Source organism: Lepidochelys kempii, chromosome 1 (assembly GCF_965140265.1).
Source record: "Lepidochelys kempii isolate rLepKem1 chromosome 1, rLepKem1.hap2, whole genome shotgun sequence".
Classification (NCBI taxonomy): Eukaryota; Metazoa; Chordata; order Testudines; family Cheloniidae; genus Lepidochelys; species Lepidochelys kempii.
The window spans coordinates 162,499,074-162,526,222 of record NC_133256.1 but is presented as its reverse complement, the minus strand read 5'-3'; the positions used below and the strand labels follow the sequence as shown (position 1 = coordinate 162,526,222).

The 27,149-nt window shown below is 38.6% G+C and overlaps 1 protein-coding gene across 7 annotated transcripts in view; it reads right to left on the bottom strand.

Moving 5' to 3' along the window:
* RUNX1 (RUNX family transcription factor 1) overlaps positions 1-27,149 on the bottom strand; it is a 210,614-nt gene that overhangs the window by 114,615 nt on the left and 68,850 nt on the right. For 2 of the 7 annotated variants that reach the window (XM_073361374.1, XM_073361367.1), the window contains exon 2: positions 9,084-9,172. The exons of the other annotated variants lie outside the window; for them this stretch is intronic. The gene's annotated coding sequence lies outside the window, so the exon portion shown is untranslated. The remainder of the gene's footprint in view (positions 1-9,083; positions 9,173-27,149) is intronic. 7 annotated transcript variants of the gene reach the window in all.

The following is a 27,149-nucleotide window of genomic DNA, read 5'->3' as shown; positions in this document are numbered from 1 at the left end:
ATTATTTTTATATAGTGTTTTCATACTCAAAGCACTTTTACAGTCATGAACACCATACAGTGGTACCATAATAGTGCTTTTATTTACAAAGAGAAGATTATTTCAGGGACTATATTGTGCAAGTTATGGCCAAACCCTGCTCAGTCTATTCATGGGAATAATCCTATTGAAGTCACTGGGACAAGTACTTGTATGAGTGAGGAGAGAAGGATTTGGCCATTTCTTTGTGCTGATAATTGTAAAACAGCACAAGAACAAAAGTTAGCCGATACCCGTGCAGCTTGCAACTGTACTAACAGACAAAGTTATACATTTTACTACTGTAGAATGTAGAAGCATATAATTCTTCATAGGAGCATATGCATTAACATGAGAGACTTAAAAAAAATAACATCTGTTCTGTCACTATGAAATTCAGTGACTTCACAGAGTAGAGCTTAAGTGCTCATGAAAATGTGTATTTGTGAATATTTTGAAAACGTTAAACCAGATTCACCAGTACATTCTGCTTCTTTTGCAAGCTGGATTTAACACTGCTTTGTGTCACTGAAGTGGAGCAAGGAGGCAGAGCATAGCAGTGAATCTGGCCTATTGACTTCACAATGTGAATTTATATTGCACTGTATTTAGGGTAAAGCATTTTTGGAATGACACAGACAATGAGTGTATAGGCCAGGGTAGCAATCATGAACTCAACAGCTCATATAATGGTTAACATTTGATTTTTATTTTTTTTTAAAGAAAGGGAATTTGACTAGAAAGCTAAAAATATTTCCTATTTGTCTTCACTTAATCTTTTGTGCCCCATTTCTCCATCTGTAAAATGGGGAGATAATTATATACTGTAGCAACAAGGAGGATATAAGTATCTAGATAAGCAATGGTAAATTACACCTGGAAAACTTCAGAGATAGGCAGAGAGGACATTGCTTTAGGGTACAGTAAAACAGAACTTCACTAAGAGCAGGCCCTTAGGGCCAGATCCAAAACCACTGAAATCAAAGGGAGGCTTTTAATTAACTTCAGTGGGCTTTGGATCAGGCCCTTAATGATAACCATAGAGAAGCCCACCTTTGTACTGCACTGCTGACTGGGTAGCAGCCCACATTCTGCTATATAAACATTTCTAAAGACTTCTCTTTTTTTAGGAAGTGTATATGATCATTTTATCATATCAGGATTTAGGGTATTTTATTTTTTTAACAGCATGGAGAAAGTAACAGCTCATGTACTGAATTTTGAGTTTCAAAATATTGGCTCAATCCTTGCCACCATTCAGTGTGTGGTGCCTTACTGAAGTCTATTGGCCGGTATGTGTGTATGGATGGAGGGAAGCATTAGGCCCTTAGATTTATTATGGCTATGTCACTTACCAAAATTCATATTTAAAGTCGAAGCCACTGTGGCGTTTTTATATATGATATAAAATAAAAAAGCTTCTTTGCAGCTGTAATTTGACATGAAATCTCAGCTAACACATTTTGTGACCAATGCCCTGATCCAACAAACACCTACTTTTAAATTAAGTTTATTTTTTTAAACTCCTGTTACATATCAGGAATAGCACCATAGCTACCACAAAAGATGCATCACATTTTAAATTTATGGCTGGCTACACCTGATGTAGAGATTTGTGTAGTAGCTGTTTGTCTTTTGATCTCATACTGACCAGAAAAACAAGAAGCATTATTATTTTTCTTCTTTATTTTCACAGTCTGTCTTAGGTAACAGAAGAGAGATCTTTACAAGCACTGTACCTAATTTCCCCGGGAAAAAAATGGAGAAGGGGAAAAAAATGACACGAAATGCTACAGCACAACCTTTACCACCCTAGTCATTGTTGCACAAGCCTGTGTTGTAACATTATTCAACTGTAACAGAAGGCCTGGGAGGGACCTCAAGCAAATGTTTCATCAACTGCACAGCAAGATGTTTCCTGGGTTTTGCAGACAGTGGTTCAGTGAAGGTACAATAATCTCTGTTGCCGACCAGATAAAGCACCCCTGCTAGCCACTATCTTCAAATGGTAACAATATGGATAACATTCTTTCTTTCCGTGCCATTGGCTCCGAGCTTTCGCAATTTACAGATCTTTATTACTAGATTCCTTCATTCATGTTTATCAGACAGTTTTCATCTTCCTTTTCCTAATGCTTGGTACCTCTCTATCAGAGTTTGAGCATCTTGTGTACATTTACATGAAGATAAGAAATGATGGGGCTGTATAATGGACACCTTTGTTGCCACCAGAATGCATAGACTTCTAGGGAAAATGGAGTTCAGATTGTTAATGGAGTTGGGGTTTTTGTTTGTTTTTAAATTTGTTATTATAATATTATGCTTTTGGTTGAGCCTGGTGATATAGTAAACTGAGTAGGATTTTAAAGACTTTGACTTCAATTTCCTTTTATTTTGTGGTTTCTGCTATGTAGAGGAAGCTTCCGATTCTTGCAAGAGAATATTGTCACCCCCGTGAAATGTGCTGTGGCAGTCTTGGCAGTCTGATACATGAGAATGAGACCCCAGTTGTATTTTTATTGCCTCCGACATGCTCACAAGCCCAGAGGCCTCATCTCAGATGTCTTCTACAGAAATGTCTAGCACCAGAAAGTGGCAAGGGCAGAAGAGAGATGATAGTGGCATTCTTTATTCCTATATATGCACAGGAAAAATGTTTATGATGCTAATTCTAGACTCAGGCATATTTAAGGAACAAGTACAATAGGCTAAGACAGTCGTTTCAACACTTGGGACCTAAGTTTCAAAGGTGCCGTGTATCTGCAACTCTCATTGACTTCAGCTGGAGATGTGAGTGCTCGGCACTTCTGAAAATCCGGCCTTTGATAATGTTTTCATTGAAGATGGCATCACAATAAGCAAGGGCACGGCATGCAGTTTACAACTAGTCCACAATGGTTTTCACAAATTGTTTCCTAAAGCAAAAATATACATGCAAGTTTAAAATAAAAGGGAGTAATAGAGAGCAAGACTGTGCTATTTTATGGTGCTCCATTTGTGTGTGGATGAAAAGCAAGCACAAAACAGTGGTGGAGCCAGGTTTCCAATCTGACAGTGACATTAGCAATATATCCTCAAAGTTTTGATCTTAAAACTCAATCAGTTAACAAAAACTGGTACTCTCCAAAAGTCACACAGTACTTTAAGTGTTGTCTTAGATGTCTGTTCTCAAAGTTCAGAGTCACCCTAAATCTATTTATTTACTTGTAATGTTGATGTTTAGTCAAAAAAAGTGACTGGCTTCTGTATAGGAGTAACTGATGAAATTCTATGGCCTGTGCAGGAGCGGCTCTAACAATTTTGCCGCCCCAAGCAGTTGCCACCGAATTGCCGCTGCGGGACACGGACTGCCGCCCCATTCTCAATGCCGCCCCAAGCACCTGCTTGGAAAGCTGGTGCCTGGAACCGGCCCTGGACCTGTGTCGTTTAGGAGGTCAGAGTGAGGCTTTAATGGTCTCTTCCAGCCTTAAAATCTATTTAAAAAAAAAAACAACTCCAGAAAGGTTATCCAAGATGGTATTGAGAGCCCTACTTTCTGGTAAAGAGTATTTTTAGGTTTCTCTGAACTGAGCTAAGTGAATTACATATTTTGAAATATAATTCCAACAAAAAGAGAGGCAGGTAAAATAAATAAAATAAAACAGGACATATTACATATCCTGTTTTCAACGTATAGCACTATCTTTAACTGGCTTTGAAGCACTGAATCCTTTTTGCAGAGTGTTTAGCAACTCTTCCTTGAAGCAGGTTATTTTTCTATATGCTAGATGTCTCACACATTCTCTGGTGATTCTGACAGGATTGGTAAAGTGCAGTCGAGGGCGGGATTCCCTAACAAATACATAGAGCTACTGTGTAAAATCCAAAAGACAATGACTTCTTTGTTGGGATGTTTGCACAGGCTTCCACTGTGCAAAAACTTGGCATACTCTTCTAAGAGGCCACACCTTGAGAGACAGTTTGAGTTGCAGCTGTTTCATTTTATTTACTTTTTGGCGTCTTACTAAATATTTAAAAGTTATCAAAAGCTAATATTTTGGCAGGCTCTTTTTTTCCCATTACTGCCTTCTTTAAAAATAGTCTACGTTGTAAAGTTGTTACTGTCAGAAAAATACCCAGTATTTCAAGTCTGTACTCACACATTTATTGTATTTCCTGCTAAGAACAACAGTCTGGAGCGATGGCTATGCCTGAACAGCCCAAAACGCTGCAGTTTAAATATGAAATATCATCATTTAAGCTATAGCACGAAAGACAGCTTCATGTGTAGAACCTACGTATCATTCATTTATTTATTTCCTTTTTACTTCCCGTTCTTGCCTTCATGGCTTCTGCAGACCATTGCTGCAGATCTGCCCAGAAGCAGGAAAATACTGCTTCAAGTGCACACATCAGCCAGGAGGGGGAGCTCCTTAATGACCAGCCAGGCCAGCAATCCCCAAATCAGCTAGCTGTATCCACTGCCAAGTGACAACTCACTCTTCATCTCAGAGCATCTGGCCAACCTCTACATCTCTTCTTTGATGTCTGCAGACACAGAGCTCTAGACTGACAAGTTGTTTCCATCTATCCTCAGCTAACAACTATTACCACAAGAGAACTGCTTTGCAATAATATACAAGTGGTAAGTACACATGTGTAAACACACACACACACACACACACTTTTCTCAAGCCAAGCTTAAATTCAGTACACATGATTTTCTGCTTATATCAGACGAACTTAGCTTGTAATCACTGAGGTACCAAAAGACTGAGATAGGGTCAAAATCTCTGCTGGCACAGCTCCAATGATTTTACTGGTGTTATGCCAGCAGAGAACTTGGCCCGTAGTCTCAGAACTGTCTCCTGAACTGGTTTAAAATAAAGGTAGCACTGATGTGCCTATGGAAACCTCAACATGGTCAAATGTGGAGGCTGCAACTTTATTACCATCTAATATCAAACCAGGGCAAATCACCCAGCAGGGGTGTTCCTGTACGGATTTCAACTGACACCAATGGCCCTAGGCACCCTCAACCTGACGGGGAGTATGAAGGACATGCCCCCTGTACACCCTTAGGTCAGGCAAGAGATCCTGACTGGAAGCCAGAGTCCCAACCTTCTCCATGCCAGAGGTAGAAGAGATGAGATAAGAGAAGCTACAAGCTGCACCAGACATCAAGGCCATGCCACTATTGGGTTTTAGAGTCCTTCACTGGTCCCTTTCAAACCCACCAACTGCACTGGAAATCACCAAAGTTAGGATAATTATAATTTAACCCCTCAAACCCAGAGCTCCTGGATGTAGAGTGCAAGGTGAAAAAAACTCACACAGCCACTCACCAGTTTTGCCCTACAGGAAAAATTCCCTTCCAGACTCCCAAACTGGGAACCAGCCTAACTTCCAGCATTGTACAGATTTAGCAACCTTTTGAAAGATGGAAAGGGTGGGGCTGAAACAACAGCTTCCCCACCCAGGAAGAAAACTGTACACTCTCTCACACACACACCCCACACCAGATGGGAGCCAATCATTTGGTCCCACACCACCCCTACTGCCCAATGGCTGCAGTGGTAGGCTGGATAAGACCCAGAGCCTGGACTTGGATGCAGCATGTAACCCCTCCTGTCCCCGCATGCTATGCCACACAAGGAAGGAGGAGGTGGGAAGAAGAACCATCTGCATGTGCCTGAGGTGAAGAAATGAGAGGGCATGTGGGCTATTTGCCTCAGTTGTTCCATCTGAGATCCTGCCCCAACGGTACCTTCACAGGCCCCAGCTCCACCAAAGCTCCCTCTTGGCTAACAGGTCAAGTATTTTAAAACAGAGCATACTGGTTATTTTAGAACCTTAGCCTGCTTGTTTCCTCAAACTGAAAATGTAATGAGGGGCCACATCACACGGAGCAGCCTGATAGATTTTGGATAGAAAATATCTTGTAATCAGAGAGGGATGACAGGTGTGTCATCTGCCTCTCAACAACGCCCCTCCCTGGCTCGCTGTGAGGGCTGAACAGAGAGAGTCAGAGTCGAACTTTTATTAGATAAACCAATTTTTAAAAGAAAACAAAACTACATAACAGGTAAACAAGGGAGAGAAGAAGTCATGGGATATGAGAGCAAAGGTAGCAACTGCCATATTCCAGTGAAATGTCTTGAAATTTGACTTACATTTATAAGGCTTTATTCTGGCTTTTACATTAAGGGCCTGCATTGGAGAAGAGGGAGGCTGTTCCATCTCAGCACCAGTCTCTAGGGGCATTCTGGCTGGCTCAGCCTGTATTCCTCTGGGAGCCCATGCCAGTGAGTGAGTTGAAAGGGGGAATGCATACTCCCTTCTTTGCTGGTCCTACTCCACTGACAGGTGTGGCAGAGGTAGAGCCATGCTACCGCCATTCTCCCCAATCCCACATGCTATGGAGCGTCTAGTTCTCATTAAAGAGGATCCGGCCAGGTCATGAGATTGCAGAGGAATTCAGACTACCCAGAGTGTAATTGCCATTATGTGCTTTACACTGCAAGTCCTTGTTCTGTGAAAAAGATTTCCCACCACAATCAAAAACAAAATCCCATCCCTCTCAATCCTAATCCCTCTTCCCCCCCAAAACCTGCAATCTACCTAAATAGGGTCCCTTACAGCCAGGGAAGGGAGAAGAACAGAAGGCTTCTTGAAGTCCACTTGGGACCTTGCCATGCATCCCTGGTTTATCTACAAGAACCTATGACAGGAGGAGCACAAGAACCTAGACTGAGGATGCCCCTTGTGAAGTTCTGTTAGGGGATGAAGGAGTGCTTGTGCCCTCCTCACATAGCCTGGATCTCCAAAGACTCAGAGAACAGTCTTCATGTTTATTCTCGCTGGGAGACTCTCTTGTTGCTACGGAAGGGAGTCTGCTATCCAAACTTTCTAATTCCTTTAGCAGCTGCCTTTGCCTGGCAATCCAGCATTTTCACAATTTTGTACCCTCCACCACTCTTTCTACCCCTGTAGCCTATTCAATAATGTTGATTAGGCTTCAGGGCAGAAGCAGCATTTTGCACTTTCTTCTAGGGCAGGATTTCAGTTTGGGAGAAAGCTCAATCTTGCTTTCTTTAATAATTCAAATGGCAGTATTGTGTGGATACTCTTAACTGCTACTTAAAAGTAATTAATTGATTTTCTGACATATCAGTTAACAATGTATTGCACTGACATGAAGTTGTGATTTTGCTGTTGATTGGGCTAGATGACTAGATGCATCATACTCAGTTCAGGAGTTTAGTTTAGAAGACTCTAAAAATATTCAGCTATAAAAGGAAAGGCATTTTACAAGTAGTGTTGTCTAAAACTTGAACCCATATGCAACTTTAACTGCTGTCAAATGAAAGTATTGCATTGTTATTGCAGTGGACTGGTAGTATTTAAATTTAGAACATCCAGTACGTATGAAAACACACAACACACACACTGAATTTAAACAAGAATGATATCTACAGATGTGTTTTCTGTATCACACCCCTGCCCCCCCCACCCCCCGCACTGAGAGAAGTCACTGAAGTTTCTACATTGTTTATAATAAGCCTAGTACCCCATTTGAAACTCCTAAATGCTGAGGACATATACGGATGAGTCTGAAACACCAGCAGAAAGAAGGAAGACAAAGAGATAAATCCTGGGGTCAGAAGATGGGCTACATAGCCTTTCATCTCTATTGCAGGTCATCACTTCCAATCAACTCTAAGTTAGCAGTGATTAGAAACTGTGCTTGTCTCTATAAATATGTGCAGCAGTCACAGGGATAAATAAATTGTATGAGCCAAGGCCAACCTTTTCAAACCTGGTATATAAAATTAGGCACTTAAACTAAAAGAGATCTGATTTTCTGCACCTTTAGCGCCCCTTGACTTCAATGGGATTTTTTTCACTCGCTGAAAATCAGGTCCCTGTTACTTAGCTACCTAATCATGGATTCAGAAGTTTACCTTAAGGTATTCAGGTTTGAAAATTTTGGCCTGAATACACAGTGGAGAAGATCCTATCAGAAATATTTTCACTTGTTAGGGATGATGTGACATTAAGAACATAAGAACAACCATACTGGGTCAGACCAAAGAGACATCTAGCCCAGTATCCTGTCTTCCAACAGTGGCCAATGCCAGGTGCTCCAGAGGGAATGAACAGAACAGGTCATCATCAAGTGATCCATCCCCGTCGCCCATTCCCAGCTTCTGGCAAACAGATGCTAAGGACATCATCCCTGCCCATCCTGGCTAATAGCCATTGATGGACCTATTCTCCATGAACCTATCTAGTTCTTTTTACCCATTTGTGGCTCTGCTTTGCTTCATCATGTGTAAATCATACAATCAAATGCCTAACTTTTAAAAATACTTCTCATAATACTTCACACTACTTAGTATAGATTTGCCATTATCTTCAAAGGGAGACCTATTCTCCATCTCTTGTCCCTGCTTACACAACAGCAACGGAACACAAAGGAACAACTCAAATTTGCCTCCAAATTTAGACTTTTACAAACATAAGCTCTTACTGACTATGTTATTCCTTTTCCATTTTTATTTCAAGAAAACCCTCCATTTTTGGATTTACTTGATGCTGCCACAGAATTTCCAGTTTGCCATAGGTTTTGCACTGCAATGCTACAAAGCCTGGGGCCTTGTGGTAGAACATAGATCCATTCGGTCACATAGTCCCTGGGTCCTGAGCCTATATAAAAAAAGTTCTTGACAGAACTTGAGTTGTTAATACATTCTTCGGGTTAAAATCTTCTCTTACAGTTTTAGTAAGTCATTCTTGTCAAGAAGCTGCCAACAGCTTCCTGTGTTCCATCATATACCCAGCCACATTGGCCATTGAACCAGGAAGTCTTCAGCCTCTAATAAACTAAATTCACCAAGACCATCACCCCTGTGAAAATATGCTGATATGTGAACTTTACTGTGCATGCAATGCATAGAACAGAGCTTAGCATAGTGAAATATGAAATAGCTTAACATTCAGAATGATTTATTATCAGTCTTTTCAAATGTTTTCTTTTGGCTGCTAAAAAGCTTTGAATTACCAGACATTGTATCCTGACTTACTTAAACTTCAGAAGAATGGTAACAGGAGAACCAAGGCAGATTCAGTAATGCATATTCTGTGAGGTGTTTAGGTTAAGAATAGATGAGTTCTGAAAAAGAAGAGAGGCCATAAATAATTAACGTCCCTCTCTGTAGATGGGAGAAAAGTATCAAGATTTTGCTGAAGTCATTGATTGATTTTCTGACACAACAAGTGAAAAGATGTGAAAGCAGCCACTTGGAGTGCAATGTCAGATATGCGATCCATTGTTAAATGGAATTATGCATTTTAGTTACTAACACAGCTTGTGTTCCACTGATTGCACTATTATAAAGTACACATTAAACCTAACAGAAATGAAAAAGTAGGGAAAATATAGGCCAAATTTACAGCTAGATGTTTGAATTAAAAAAAGAAACAAAAACACAAACACAAAAACAAACAAACCCCAACAATCCAAAACAGAAAAGAGAAGTATTGCTTTATAAACAAAGTACTGTTACATTGATGGAGAAACTGTATTCGCTTCTATTTACAAGCAGTTTGTTGCCTTGGATTCCTGATTTCATATATCACTGTCATTAATAGGAGATAGAACACTGAACTAATTAATTGGTCACTGATGAGCACATCCTTTCATTTCTTCCTTTTTCAGTATAAATTCAGATATGAAAGGATCTCCATTATATGCAAACAGGTGAAAAAAATTCCCATGGAGTCAAACATTATCATGTACATCCCACAGCACACTGTGCCTTTTTTATATTATTCATGTCAATCTGAATTAGAGGTCAAATGAACAGAGCATAGGTACATCTGAGCTAACAGCAGTACTGAAGAGAAACGTGGACCTCTTAAGGCTACCATTTATTGTTCATTATGAAGTCTTCCTTATTCTACATTTCTTCACAGTCCTAGAATTAAGAAACTGTATATTACTAATGTATATGTAGGAAGGCACAACCCTGTGTGCTAAACATACATTCCCCCAAACCCAACATTTCGTATGGTGTAAAGGGAAGGTTTAGTTTGGTTGGTTGCCTTAACCAATCACTGATGGACTGATAGCAAAATGAAACTTACTAGTACATTTGATCTTTGGTATTTGGTCTGGTGTCTATATAGCTATTTCAAAGCAATCAGATGGTGCATAATGATAAGCCTACTTTACAAAATTTGAAGGAGGATGTAGGATCAAAAGGAAAAGGAGAAAAAGAAATGGATTGGCTGTGTACACAGATTTATACTGGTTAGGAGACTCCAAAATGAACGAGCTGAAGCCATTATATAACACATCAAAACCCTTCTGAACTATACCAGGTTTAACATGTTTGAATTATTCCAGTTTAATCCCTGGCTTCCACTGAAAAGTTAGCATGAGTCTTATGATAGTCTTTATTTTCTTGATAAACTACTGACTATTAGTTATTACTTATTAACCAGTGCCAAGCTGTTAGTGCTATGCATGACACAAAATTAAGCCAGTCTCTGTCCTGAAGACCTTACAATCTAGCAGATTCTTTTATAGTACAGTGAAATTGTTAATTGAAAGTGTTGTGTGGGCGCCTCCCTTCCCACTCACAATCACACAATATCCTTGTGGTACCTGGTATCTACACAGTTACACATATATATATAAAGTCTGCTGCAGTTTCCACGGTATGCATCCGATGAAGTGAGCTGTAGCTCACGAAAGCTCATGCTCAAATAAATTGGTTAGTCTCTAAGGTGCCACAAGTACTCCTTTTCTTTTTGCGAATACAGACTAACACGGCTGTTACTCTGAAGCCTGACACATAAAAAGGTAACATTAGGAAAACATTTAGGGCCTGATTCTTAATTACACTAAGGCCCCTCTGCTCTGCTCTAGGAACATAATGTGGCTTATATCCATGTTAAGGCCCTTGTACATTGTCAGAGTGATGTAAAAGGGCCTTAACATAAATGAAAATCTGACCCTTAATGTACTTTAATATGATTGAGCAGTGGCAAAACCAGAAAACCGAGCACTTTGTGAGCAGCCACCTTTCTTCCGACCAAGAACGAGGGTTCTATGACCACCAATGGTCCACAAAGCACAGCTTTGGAACTTTTGCAATAGAGAAAGAAATGGCATGCACTGGAAAGCCTAGAGGGAGAAATGATTTACAGTGTTTGGGGTATTTTAAAATGTTCATTCACTTCTCCTGGGCAACCCGAAGAAGAGAGTCTTTAGATGGGACATGAATGCCGAGCAGGTGGTGACTCAGTGAAGTGAGAGGTGGAAAAAGGTATGAAGACGGAAAGAAGAAAAGACAAGCAGGGCACTGAAGGCTGCTCTTGATTGCTGACAAAATGAACAGGCTGGGAGAAAGCATTAGTAGCAGAGTGACAATAAGGTCAACTGGTGAAATCCTGGCAAAGCTCCCATTGTCTTTAATAGGGCCAGGATTTCACCCAAGATATTTAAGTGTGTTGCAGTGGACAATGGGAAGCCAGCGAAGCAACTGAAAAAGGTGGAGATTACACAATCTGATAATATATTATTAAAATAACAGTCACATCACATGTATATGAGAAGTATATGAGAAGAAAATACTCAGAAATTCTGTCTTTTTGCCATATCCTGTCATTTGTCTATATTGCAAACTCCTCTTGACCTCAGTCAGAATTCTGTAATGTCTGCTGAGTATTAGCATTACGTAGTCCTGCTATTGCTCAGGTGACCAGGGCAAGGAAATTAGTTTATTTGTCTTCCCAGGACTTCCACATGCCATGCAGATTCCTGGTTTTTCCTCCTCTCAGAAGGGAGGCTAGTAGATAATATCACATGAACAGAATTTCTGTTAGTATTCCAGCATTCAGGTAGCAGCTGACTAACAACAGGAAATGCACATACACAAAATTGAAAAAAAAAAAGGTAAATAGTAAATGTTAAACTTGTTTGGAAGTTTGATTCTTGTTTAATTGGGCCAGATCACCAATTGTACATAAAAGACAGCTGCAAAGTAATTAGCTAGTATCATATTACTTTAACTTTTAGCATCAGCATTATAAGTAAAGGGAAACAGATAAGAGACTTTCCAGTTAAATCTCATGGCTGCTTTGTAGGATCTGTGTATAATTATTTTACAATAACACAAAGTATTGGGGGGCCCCAATCATACAAGCCCTCAAGCAAATAGTTCAGCTGATCTATTTGTGTAAGAAAGGATTTGCTGGACTGGACCTTTGGGCAGTTGTTGAATGGCACGCTTATCTAGAACACAGAGAGCCAATCATTTTTTAACAATTATGACAATAGATAAAAGCAAGACAGACTCTGATTTAAATGCCTGATAATAAAAGCTTACATTGAGAGATGGTCAATAAAACCTTAGTAACAATAATAAAAATTTAGTCTCGACACTACAAGAAAATGCATAAGATGTGAACATGGCATAATATTGTGATACTGAGGAAAAGATGGGTGATCCATATAGAAGTCTGTAATCTATTTCCAGTGCTAGTAGGAACACAAAACCACTCTGTGTTTATCAGGTGCCAGTGAGATTGTCTGAAAATAAGAGAGTTTGGTGGTCTCTGTTCATTTTTCAATGGTTTGTACTCTACTACATACCTGGCTCATTTCCAGGGGAGCCTAACTGCTGAAAAAAAATCATTTACCAATTAGCATGGAGATAAAAATATTTCCTTCTCCAATTGGGTGGTCTCTTTTACAGCTGAAATGAAATTAGATCCAGGACATGGCAGGTATATCTTAGGTTAAAGCTCATAGTACTATATATAAAATTCCGTTTTGGCTGAGACAACTATTACAGAATTCTAGGAGACACTGAGTTTGGAACTTTGCACACATATAATTTGTGAAATACGAAGTGAGAAGTATTATGATACAGAATAAAACTTGACAGGTTGATTTGTGTTGCCACAGCATTTCTGCAAGTCTTGCTACTTTAATTTGATATGTATTATGTAGATATAGACTAAATATACATTACACATGAGTAAAATATATAGGAAAATCCAACTGCTGTAAAAAACAACCTTCAAATCATACCTTTAACATCAGTAACCATGGGGCAGATTATTATACCTTTATTGGCGCTGAATAGTAATGGTATTCCATTAATTTCAATTGAACTTCTTTTCAAGTAAATATGGTAAGAATACTGCAATCCATCACAATGACAATTACTTTTTACTAATGCAAATATGACTTTTCCGGGCCTTAAATTCAGCCTTGGAATTTTGCCCTCAGTTTTGTGCATGCTGCACAAACATAACCAATCAGAACAAAGAAAAGTTAGACAAGTTATATATGCTATATATAAGTTATAAGCATGTTGTACCAGGCTTTGCTCCAAAAGGATCTTCTGGAAATACTGCTGGTGTGCCCCCTCCCTTCGAGGACAGCAGACATTCATATGGGAAACTTCTGGTAGCCCTAAGTCACTCCTGCCAACAGAGGTTCTTGTTTAAAAACTACTGGTGGCCTATGTATCCCTCCATCCGTAGGTCCTATTTACATTTGTTGCCCAGTGCAACATAACCTTTTAAACTGCATTAGGTTATAGTCTGAGCTATAGGCCTATCCCAGCGTGATTTCATGCAGAGCAGTACGAACCAACATTTAAAGCTGATTCCTTTTTTAAACACAGATAGAAGCAGGTAATTGATATGCCAGCACGTATTTTGATATTATCCTTCATTAGGTAGCAGGCATTCCACCATGGTTACAGCTTTTATATGTGTAGAATCAAGTGTAGAATATCCTTCACATTCTAATTTCTCAGTGACTTCTTGTAGAATCAACACTCAATGGAAAACAACAAAAGTATGAGAAAGCATTCGAGGAATGCTTGTAAATGGTGGCTCAGTAGACTTATGATAATTTCTCTGATGTACAAATCCCTGCTCCTGAAAGCATGGGTTCTCTTAGCAAAGTCTAAGTGATGCAAAAGGTCAGCAGTTTGATGTAGGTGTTTAATGCTAAGAACCCTGTTGAATTCACACAGAGAATTACTGAAGCATAAGTGGGAAAAGTGTGCGAATTCAAGCATCACAGAGAACTTCACTCCTGCTTTGCGAAAGAAAGAAAGAAAGAAAGAAAGAAAGAAAGAAAGAAAGAAAGAAAGAAAACCATCAAAAATGTAATCCAATTACAGCATTGGGATTTATGGAATTACACAGGCATAGAAATTCATGTACAGTATTATATCCTCACAAAACACCTCTGAAGAATTAAAGGGCTCCTTACAGAGGCTCTGACCTCATTTTCCCTTACCTCTCTGGGCTGCACACAGTGGGCTATCCACACAGACATCAGTGGGGAGTTGTGTGTGTGACTCAAAGGTAATATATGCTAACTGGTTGTTAAGGTCTCCTACTTGGCTAATTGTTACTGCTAACTTGGAGACAGGTGTACTGTGAAAAAAAAACATGAATATTTTGATGATTTCTAACTAGAATTTTTCTTCAAACATGTTTGTAGACCCCGTTTGAATGAGCTTTTCAGAGACACTTGTGCAAAATCTGTTGAAGACTAGAAGAAATATTTCCAAACAGCAGTAACCATTATTTTCAAGGCTAGCTCTTGAAGAGAGCATGCAGTACTACTGTCAGTGTCTGCAGTCATTAATACTTTTGCTTTCTAATGAAAACAATGGCATGTAGTGTTCTGAAAGCCCAGCACAGTGGAAGCTAATGGTTATTGCAAATCTCTATGTAAATACAACACAAATTTGCCAGGTTTCTTGCAAACTATTAGTATACAAAGTGGTGTTTTGCTAGGCAACAGCAGATAATACATTTTGCAGTACAAGCAATGCAAATCTAAATATTTTAATGTATGGCTGTATTGTGTAGGTCTTTGTGAAGCAGATGTAGGGAAATTCAGTTTCTTAGATCAACATTCCAAAATCCATCCGTCCCAAACCGGGTAGCTTGATGCTATCTAGTTCTAACAATAAACTTGGATATAAAGTACACTGTAACATAACTTAGTAAGAGGGCCTGACTTACCCTTATGAGCCAGAGTTTACCTGGTCCTTGCACATGCGTGTAGGTGCAGGAGATGGTGCAAGGAGTCTCTCCTTCCACCTGTGCCCTAATGGCTGACAAGAATCGCATTGGGAAGCATAGTGTCTATTCCCTCTTAGCACTACCTAGGCAGTCAGTAGGTGTACAAAAACGGGGAAGGGGGAAGTGCAGTGACTTGCCTCTCTGCCTCTACGAGGGCCTGCAAAGTTGGGACCACACTCCGAAGCTCGGGTAGCTACTGTTCTGGTGTGAGTGCCCCAAGAAGAATTCTGGTTGAGTCTTCAGCCTCATTGCAGCTCCTCCACACTTCACCACCCCCAAGCTCAAAATGAGGGCACCAAGAGCAGAATCTTGTCTTCACTAAGAAATCACACTAATAGGCTATTTAAATAAATGGTTACATATAGAGACAGGTTAAGGTGGAAACTGAAAGCACACTGCACCTAGCTAGCTTTGGAACATTTTCAAAGTAATGCGTGTTCCTTGGGTTTAGCTATGTGACCTGTGTGGGCATGAGACGCAGAGTAGAATCCAGAAAACATACACGGCGTGGTTGTAGTATTTTCTGGATATAAATAGCTAGGGGTGTCCATAATTTGAGACTGTAACTCAGTTTTCAGAATTCATATTCCCCAATTACTTTATGCTGGAGGCCAATATAAAAAGTGCTTGAAGTTTCATAATGAGAGCATTGAGTTTCTATTTCTTGACCATTGTGCTGTGTGGTCCAACAGAGAAGGCAGCAGTCCCATTAAAGTTAGCTTAAGAAGAAACACGAGTGATCTGTTGATAGAACTTAACAATAGGGATCCACATTTCCTTCACCAGGAATAGTTACTGTCTGTTCTGTTCTGTCTTTAGAAATGTGATTTGCAGGGGTATAATTCACAGAGGGAAAATATAAAACACATAGCGAAGAAGCTTAAGCTGGGCAGCTGAATGTTTGGAATGAATGTTTGAACTGTTCTTAGAATATCCTTCACATTCTAATTTCTCAGTGACTTCTTGTAAGCAATCTTTATCTTTCAACCTGGCCAATGCCAAGGGGCAGATGAGAAGGTCAGGCAGCATCTTTGGTGAAATGTTATAAGTTTGTCACAGGACTTTATGTAATTTCTGAATCAAAACCAAATCACAGTAACAGATGTGAGTATATAAAAATATGCAGATATCAGATGAAATCCTGGCCTTGTGGAAAACAATGGCAAAACTCCCACTGACTTAAGTGGAGCTAAGATTTCACCCACAAATTGTAAAAATAGCACGTATTTGGAAACATAAAAATTGCTGCACCAGATCAAGAATCTCCCACAACCGAGACAAGTGCCCTAATCCCTGGGCTATGGAGATACTCTCTCACTCTCTCATTTTTTTTCCATGAAAAATTCTGAAAGATCTCATTTTCATTCTGTTGGACAGTCTCACCTGCTTCAGGGAAAGATGCATAAAGCACAACGTTGGCATTTGTGGAATGGACAAGGCCAAATACTGGTTACTGTATGTCTGCAACCATAGAGTCCGAGGCCAGAAGGGACCTTTCTGATGATCCAGCCTGACCTCCTTTATAACAGGGGCCATAGAACTTCCCCAAAATAATTTCTAGAGCAGAGCTTTAGAGAAACATCCAATATTAATTTAAAAATTGTCAGTGATGGACAATCCACCACAGCTCTTCGTAAACTGTTCCAATGGTTAATTACCCTCATTGTGAAAAATGTACGCCTTATTGCCAGCCTGAATTTTCTAGCTTCAAACTTCCAGTCATTGGATTGTGTTGTACCTTTCTCAGCTAGACTGAAAAGCCCATTATTAAGAATTTGTTCCCCATTTAGATACTTCTAAATTGCAATCAAGTCACCCCAGAACCTTCTCGTTATTAAACTAAACAGATTGAGCTCATTAACTCTATCATTATCAGGCATGTTTTCTAATCCTTTAATCATTCTCATGACTCTTCTCTGAACCCTCTCCCATTTATCAACATCCTGTGGGCATCAGAACTGGCTATAGGATTCCAGCAGCCATTGCACCAGTGCCAAATACAGGTCAAATAAATACTTTACTCCTACTTGAGACTTCCCTGTTACACAGATGTAACATAAGAGACATTGTGCTTACTTATTTTATACATTTGTAATATCTACCCAGAAAGCTAATTTAAAAAAAAAATACTGTCCTTTTCATAAAATGTTTCAGATTAGTGAAGATCTTGCCTATATTTAGCTTTTATGGAAGAAAGGATAAAACATAATCAACTGTTTAAAGGATAAAACACAAACCACATGAAGCACTGAAACTCCTTGGCGAGAAATCTAACAGTAGTGCTTGGTAGCAACCCCATCTCCTGTGGAGCAGATGTTCAGGATTTTACATGGAAATAGAAACTGCACTAACATAAAATGCTTTAGTGACTGAAAAACTGATAAATGTTAAAGATTGTCCTTCAGGTTAGGTGCAACACTATCTTCCTGATTGTCTAAAGATGCCCTAAGGAACATCGGGATGGAAATATAAAAATAAGCAGCAGCAGCAATTAAAATATTGACAGTTTAAAAAAAAATCTAGCAATGTTTCTCCGCCTTCAGGCATCTTTTAGTACAGTCTGAATGGCTAACTATTGCCAGCAATGGGGTGGGAAGCTGGATTGCAGGCACATGATTGTAAAGCCCTGGAAATATTAGGCTCTGGTTTCAGTAGAGCCATATAGAACATGCTAAAATTTCAATTTAAATATTTTTGTCAAAAAAGCCTGGATTTACAAATGAGTGTTTGTGTTGTTGAGAAGTAGGGGACATTACAAAACCCAAGATTTGTTTCAAAAGGTGGTTGTTTTCATTTCTGATCTTGGGGGTGGGATTATGGTCTGATTTTTCAGGGATAACTTCAATGAGAGTCTTAGGGGTTCAGCACCTCTGAAAATCAGACCATTAGACTTTAGGGTAACTAGACAGAACAGAGATGGGAGCTATATTACACCCTCAAATCCATATGTGCAATGTGAATTGGAGCGACGTTCTGAGATCAACGTTTCAACATGTCCTTACAGCTTGAATTAACGGACTGGGATGGATTCGGTATGAGTATGCTTATTAAAAATAATGATTTTGTTCCATCAGTTTGCAAAATAAAACACTGGTTTAGAGCTTGGATAAGAACTATTGACAGTGTGGAAAAGCATTTTTTTTTGTGTCCTGAGAGACACCATTGGTTAAACCTACCAAAACAAGGACAGCTGAAATACCACAGCAGACTACATGAATTTTCTATGTGGGTGTTCACGTTTTATATCAGCATATGATACTGTGCAGTTTCATACAAAGAAAGACATCAGTCCCTGCCACACACGCCCAAAAGCCAAACAGATGTCGCACAGAGCCCACATCTCACCAAAATTTTCCAGTAGTTAAAATAGAAAACATCAGGTCAAATTTAGCCTCCTCAGGCTGATACCACTTTCACTTTGATTCAGTTTTCTTGACATATGGTTTCTCCCGCCTCCGCCCTTCACATTTTAAACTTAAATAGAGACAATAAATTTCATTTAAATATTTGTGAACGACACCAACAAAAGATAGGGTATAGAAAATCAAGGAAGATGCTTCAGAGAGCAGATCAAAAGTAGGGAATAGCTTAACCTCTCATTAAAATCGTCAGGAGTTTCTCAGGGGTATGATCTGAAGATGGAGAAGGAGCCTTGATTTAGAATTAGCATCATACTATGTAGCAATCTGCCACTGGATCAGGAAGGTGTGGTAATGACAGATGGACCTATGGAATCAAACCCCAAGCACACAGTGTTTGGCCCTATTCTGGGTGGATTTTACCAACTCCTGATAGATACGTGAAGAGCCTGTCTATACCTCGTCATGCCAATAAAGTCTCATTGACTTTCCCTTTAGTCTGTGACACAGTTTTAATGTTATTTGAGTAAACTGGTGGTTATTTTTTAAACCTTGCATAGACATTTACAATACATAGTTTAACTGAAAATCTAGAGCACTGGAGTATTTCCCCGACAGACCAGAACACTTGTATGCATTTTTGTAACATGCATTGATATACTGTTTATTTACCCAAGTTATTGGAATGGCAAAGAAAATCATAGAAAGTCAATCGAAGTGCCAACTTCCCTCAAATTTCATGAGATTTGAAGGCTGAGAGCACTCAGAAGCACTCAGGAGATGTTCGGTACTTTACAGGATTAGGCCCGTGGAAACCCAGCAAAAATAAATGTACGTTTTTAAACCATGCAGTATTCCACTCCATCTGGTGAATGTGGACATAAACAAACTCTATCTATGTTGATTCTCTTAGTGCTGTTTTCTGATATCAGATCTGGAAATGTTTTAGAAAAGCCTAGACTTGCAAAATTTTTAGCCCTATTTTGAGGCTAACGAGATTTAGAAAGTTCAGATAATCTCCAGATAAACACTGTAGCTCTGCTTCTCCAAAAAAGAACTGAAGCTTTTGCGATTCTGCCAACACAAAGTTTTCATTGCACATGATACTACTGAAAGATGTGGCCAAATCCAGCCCTTCGAGTACATGGGTGCAGTTCCAGGTAGAACATGTGCGTTCGCACACCAAGGCTGAATTTGGACCATGTTATGCCAAATATCTAAAGCAATTAGATTCTACTATGAAATAATCTCATTTGAATTTTTAGTTTTGAAAATAATGCCCATTTAGGTATGTGAATGCAGATAAAGCCAGAAGCCAAAAATCTATTTTACATTCTCTTATTTCAAATTGGATTAAACAGATTTTTGCTGAATGTAGTAAAGATATGAATTCCTTCTGAGTCTGAGACACTGCATTACAAATTTCAGCCTGGAGCAAAGTGTGTCCATTCTTATCCCCAAGTAAATAAATAAGATAGTTAGTAATACTGAATTGTGTATAATCTGAAAATGAATTTAAATCATAGAACTGGCAAAAAAAAACAACAGCAACAATGCAGATGAAAAGTCTTTCCTCCCCTATCAAAGTTCCAGTATTTGTATGCATGATTGCTACTGTTTTGTCCTTCTGTGAAGGTACGAAAATTCAATTAAAAATGTAAGCTATATTTTCCACACCTCATTTTCAGTGTTTTCATATTTGAAGACCTTTTTTCCCTTTTATCATCATTATAGAAATTTACATTTATATGGTACCTTAAATCCCAAAGAGGCCTATTGAGCCTTCCAGAATAAACAGAATAAATCATTTCACTCTCCCTCCTGAAGAAATGCAACCACACTTAAGGAGGGTGCAAGAACTGTTTAATCAGAACAGCTTCCACACAGGAATAAATTCTCCAGTAACCTACAAGGGGAATTAAGGTAGGCATAATGCAGTTACCCTCACTGGAACCAGGGCTAACTTAGCTTAGTGCCAGGGGATCTTCAACGATCACTCAAGTGCTCATGACCTTGGTTCTGGTTTTCATCACGATATGGCAACTCTAGCAACACAGTGCTCCTTTAAGCCTCACGTGGAATCATCAGCCAAACTACGGGCAGCGCTTTCCTACTGGAGGCCTGTTACCCAAGTACTGAGCTCACCTGGCTGTGCTTCATTTATGAAAGTTGATGAAATCTCCAACCAGGGTAGCAAGGATGAAAATATCATGATGATTATTTATCTGCAGTTTTATGGCCCAGTGCTTCTATAAGTAACATAATATCAATCATTTGCCTTCGTAAGTCTTTCTTCAATCTTCATGTTTTCCCTTCCATTTGTTTTTAATTCAATTTAATGTGACCAGCTGGACACAACCCATAAAAGAAGCATGATTCTGGGACATTCCATTCTAAGATTTTTCTTTTCTGTAACATTTTTTCCTTAGGTTTCATTGGGATCCAGACAATGCTTAATAACTCAGTGCTCTGAGACTAGCGTGAGATGGGACTTATTGTCTGAATATGGTGTCTGAGAATGTTGATAAATTGAGAGTGCTGAATGGCTGCTGGAGCTTTAATGATTTGAAGTATAATTAATAATAGTAGATTCTACTTTAGCTTAGGTTCCAAATCCTTCAGATGAAAGGAAAGAAGAACATGTGGTCTACCATGTGCTAAGTATTCATCTGTCCTTGAATGTCCCTCTTAAATGTGTTCTGAATTAAAGCTATCTAAACTCCATGAATACTGTATTTTATTTTATGTATCCCTTAGTAACTAAAAATAATCGGAAGTGATAAATAATAATGGCAACACAGTGGAAGCTGCTTTTAGAGAGCTCAGATACGTTGAAACTCTACCTGTAGCGAAGAGGAGCAAAAGTGTCAAATTGTTCATTGCATTTCCATGGAATTTCTTTCCATCTAAGGGCAATCCCTCATGCTAGGAGAGTTAAGAGATTTGGTTTAGGCCCCTTAGGGCAGAACATTTGCCTTTTCCCCACCATAATGAATACTGTGTTTGGCTCCCGAAACCAACGGATTCTTCTACGTATCTCAAAATTGAGGAAGAAGGCCATCTTGGTTAAAAATAACCTGACCTGGTTTAGAGAGGAAGCTATAAATCTATATAACAAATGGAAGAAAGGGGAAGTTGATAGTAATGAATATAAATCAGAAGCTAAGAATTGTAGAAAATTGATAAGGGAAGCAAAGGGAGCACAAGGAGAAATCTAAAGTCAGCAGAATTAAGGACAATAAGAAGGACTTTTTGAAGTCTATTAGGAACAAAGAGAATCATAACAATGGTCCATTACTAGATTGAAATGGTAGAATTATCAATAGTAATGCAGAAAAGGCATAAGTGTTCAATAAATATTTCTGTTTTGTATTTGGGGAAAAAACAGATGATGTAGTCATATCATATGATGATAACATTCTTTCCATTCCACTAGTATCTCAGGAAGATGTTAAACAGCAGTGAATAAAGTTTGACATTTTAAAATCAGCAGGTCTGGATAAAGTGCATACAAGAATTTTAAAAGAGCTGGCTAGGTAGTTTGCTGGACCCTTAAGGTTGATTTGCAATAAGTCTTGGAACACTGGGAAAGTTTCAGAAGACTGGAAAAAAATAGCACTGTACCAATATTTAAAAATGGATTGACTCAGGTAATTATAGACCTGTTATGCTAACACTGATCCCGAGCAAGATAATGGAATGGTTTACTTGGGATTTGATTAAGAAAGAATTAAAGGAGGTTAATATAATTAATGCGAATCAACATGGGTTTATGGAAAATAGAGCCTGTCAAATTTGATATCTTTTTTTATGAGATTACAAATTTAGTTGATAAAAGTAATAGTGTTGATGTAATATACTTAGATTTCTGTAAGGCATTTAACTTGGTATTGCATGACTTTTTGATGAAAAAACTAGCAAGATTTAAAATTAACATGGTACACATTAAATGAATTAAAAGCTGGCTCACAAAATGTAACTGTAAACAGGGAATCATCACTGAATGGATATATTTCTAAGGGGGTTCCACATGGATCAGTTCTTAGTCCTATGCTATTTAACGTTTATTAATAACCTGGAAGAAAACATAAAATCATCACTGATAAAGTTTTGATGACTCAAAAATTGGGGGAGTAGTAAATAATGAAGAGGGCAGGTCACTCACTGATACGGAACAAAGAATGTGGGCCATAATTACACAGTGGGGAACTCTATCCTGGGAAACAGTGACTGAAAAAGATTTGGGTGTCATGAGGGATAATCAGCTGAACATGAGCTACCAGTGTGATACGGTGCACAAAAGGGCTAATGCAATCCATGGATGCATAAACTAGGGAATCCCAAGTAGGAAAAGAAAGGTTTGTTTGCCTCTGTATTTGGCGCTGGTGCAACCACTGCTGGAATACCGTGTTCAGTTCTGGTGTTCACCATTCCAGAAGGAAGTTGATAAATTGGAAAGGGTTCAGAGAAGAGCTCTGAGAATGATAAAAAGATTAGAAAACATGCATTAGAGAGACAGACTCAAGGAGTTTAATCTATTGAGCTTAACACAGAGAAGGTTAAGGGTAACTTGATTATAGCCTAGAAGTACCTAAATGGGGAACAAATATTTAATAATGGGCTCTTCAATCTAGCAGAGAAAGGTATGACACAATCTAATAATTGGAAGTTGAAGCTAGAACAATTCAGTCTGGAAATAAGGCATACATTTTTAACTGTGAGGGTAATTAACCATTGGAACAACTTACCAAGAGTCGTGGTGGACTGTCCAACACTGACCATTTTTAAACCAAGATGATGTTTTTCTAAAAGATCTGCTCTAGGAATTATTCTGGGGAAGTTCTATGGCCTGTGTTGTACAGTAGGGTCAGACTAGATGATCACAATCTCCCTTTTGGCCTTGGAATCTATGAAAACAAGAGTTGAGTTGGGTTGGGTTTCCAGGGAACTGCAAGGAGGAAAAGACCATCCACAGAGAGGCTGCATGCCTTTTGTACAATCTCTGATTGCGCTGGTAACAATTCTCTATAGTACCTTGAATTGTGACCTTCTTACACTTCATAGTTACACTGGTTTAATATTTGCCGCCATATGGACAGAAGACATTTTAGGAAAAAAGCCTAAGCTGATTCTGGAAGAGATAAAGGTGACACATTGCTTTGAACATTTTCTTCTAAAGTAGAGTGAACCAATGAGTTGAGTTACAGGAGGTGCCATTATGATGGACTGTAAACAAAGTCATAAATTGAGGTAGGCTTGAACAAAGAACCCCATATCAGACCTCCTTTGAACTTTGAAAAAAATGTAGATCCATCACCTAACTTTGCAGTTGGGGCCCATCTCTAGCTATAACCACTTGCGGTCTTTAAAGACATTATGTGAGAGATACCAGTTCTGATATCCTGGCTAAGTTCTTATTGTCACATACCCAAATTTCTTATTTACTGTAGATTCATTTGGACAAGATGTTCTTCACTTCCTAACCTACAGCATGTTTGGCACTAACAAATTACCCAGAGGTGGCTGCATTTTATCATTCTACAAAACATCTTGGGATCTGGTTCTTATGGATGAAAGACAGTACATAAATGTAAGGCATTATTACTTTACGAATACAGGTGTCTCAGATCTGACACATCTCCACTTGTATGCCTCTTGCAAATAATTTACGTCAATGTGCAATCTATTCGATTGCTTTACAGCCTAAAGATGATGTTGTATCTTTTCAACTTCAGTATATACATTTTTTAAAATGTATTCAAGACATCCAGAAGTCAAAATAAATGTTCTTTCCTTGACTGAGCAATTGATCTTTTTATCTCCCAGCCTTTCTTTAAAAATCATTACTTCTGCATGTGTGATGTTATGTTGATTACAGTAAAACTGGAGAATTCTCTTAAATGTCAGACTGTCTACTCCACAGCAAATGCTTTAGTGCTTTATTCATTCAAACTCTTTTTGAAGGTCACTTTACAAAAACCAAATAACAGTAAGATTAATGCAGGGGTTCTCATTCCTTAATGGTCTAGAAAGCTAATGATAATTTTATTGTTTGATGTTCTGCTCTAGACAATGATTTTTGATGGTGGTGGAGGGGTTTTGTGAAGATCAGCGATGGATTATTTAATGAAAAACACATGTAGTAACTTAAGCCTGGTAAATTAAGATTGTCTCTGTATTCTACAAAACGACGCTAAATCCTTTGATTTATGTGTGGTGTTCTGAACCACACAATATAATTATCTTAGCCATAGTAGAAAATAAAAAAAAGCACTCGAGTTACACATAGAATGCAACCCAATGTTTAATTTGCACACATAATCAAAACTATATTCATTGAATTTCTGCTAAGCTTTGCAAACTTACCCTCAAACTGCAGCGTGACAAAATCATTAACTAATCACCGCAATAACCACACTCCATTCACTAATCCACAATGTTTTTACTACAAATACAGCAGTTTCAGTTTCTATTCAACATTTCTTATGCTTTCAGTGTTTTTCTTTATGGTTGTGGTGCAAAGGAACTCTTCAGTAATGAAAATTTTGTTCTAAGTACAAAACTCTATCTTCTACAATTCTGTTTAGGACTATATATTTTCATAATTAATGAACTGTCCTAAAAACTGTGACTGAAAGGTTAGTGAACAGGATTGCTCTTATACTAGACTATATTATGAAATTATATGACAGACAAGAACTGTCTAAACTGGAGCAGCAGAAGTGCAAATAGGTATAGATGCAAGTTTTGCAGGCACAATTTAGAAGGCTCATTTTAAATGTTGTTGGCCTGTATGACACACTTAGCACACATGGCTGTCTTGATAAAATTGGGGGTGGAACTGAATGGCTGGCTCAAGTCCACAGTTTGTTTTAATACATAGGATTTCTCTTGGCCTCTAAAATGTAGGGATCCATGGGTTTGCTTTTCTTAATTACACTTCTTTCCCAACTGGAGGTACATTTAGTTAGTGATTAAACTTCCTGTTTCTTGGACTATTCAAATACTTGCCAATATTAAGATGAATGAGATTATAATTCATGTAGAAAATTCAATAATAAATAGCAAATTGTGTAATCAGAAAATGTTTTATGGAGAACCATGAATAGTAGTTGGGTGAAATAACTCATTTCAGGTAGAAATATTTAAACTAAGACACTGGTAATGAACCCATCACCACAGTAGTATGCAGGCACTGAGGTTATGTCTATGCAAGGCTAAAAAATTTGCAGCTGACCCAGGCCAGCCAAGTCTTTTTAATTTATTTTTTAAATCCCTGTGTAGACATAACCTGAATGTAGCAACAAAAGGCCTAGTCCTACACTAGTGAAGTCAATCAGAGTTTCTACATTAACTTCATTGGCAAGAGGATCACCCCATAATACTGCAGTTAAAAGGAGTCTACAGTTCTTAGCTTTATGAGCACTATCTCTCACTATTCGTCTGGTCCACGCCGCATTGACTGCAATCAGAAGACTCCTATGGACTTCAAATGGCTTTGGGTCAGGCCTACATAGGATAATAAAACAGAAAATTGTGTTTTGAGCTTCTCTTTTACCCTATCTATGTTTGCAGATACAGCATCAAAAGTGAAAACAACAAACTCAAACCCTGCACTGTACACTGTGCATATTGGTGTACATGTTGCACTGTGCATTAATCCTTAAGCCTGAAGATTTTTATTGCCTTATTTGGCAACATCAGCTTTCCTAAGTATCTGTGCATTTGGCAAAAATGAATAATTAATCAACTCTTATTTTACGAAACTCACAAGTTTACTGTTCTGAGCTCAGAAGTCCAGCAAAGCAGTTACTGATATAGGCCCCAATTCAACAAAGCACTTAAGCGTGTTAAAGTTAAAATTTTGCTAAAGTTTCATCGAGATCAATGACACTTTTGCACATGCTTAAAGTTAGACATGTGCTCACATGCTTTCAATAGGAATGGACTGCTGAACTGGGGCACAGCTGAGAAAGTAGATGTGCAAAGGTAAACAAGGAAAACTGCTTCCCCAAAAGTTCCCATCACATTTCAGGAGTACATGCTGGAGAGTTTGTTGCATTTGTCCAGTATGGTGTGTTTTGGAATAAATTGTTTGTGACCTGCCCTTTCAGGACATGTCACTATTAGAGGGTCTGGACATTGACATTTTTCTGTATCACAAAACAACTATATTTTCCTGTGTAGAGAAAGATGGTGGTTACTCTGAAAAGTTAAATAAATCAATTAATAGAACGTCTCATAATTGTGCAGCGTATAAACTTGCCCAATGCTTAGACCTTTCCCAGAAGTGTTCCGCTCTTTGATGTCTTTTTTAAAGTTCTGGTAAATTGTGGTAAATTTCTTATGTTTGAAAAGCAATTGTCACACTGCGGTGCATGTGAGAGGAAACAGTACAGACCACCCGAGTCCAATCCTTTATGTGGACATTTAATCTCCTTCACCAACATCAAAGCCCTTGCTCTGACATCCAATTGGATTTCCGCATGTGAGGTTTCCCGTTTGTTTTCTCTCCTTTCTCCCCCTCCCTCCCTGTCATTTTCCCTACTTATTATTATATTATTATTAAAGGGGATATTTTTCTTCCTCCTGAAAAGGCTATTACTCTTCCATTTGTATATTTATAATGGCTTCAGACACTTGATTTTTCTCTTCTGTGGCTCA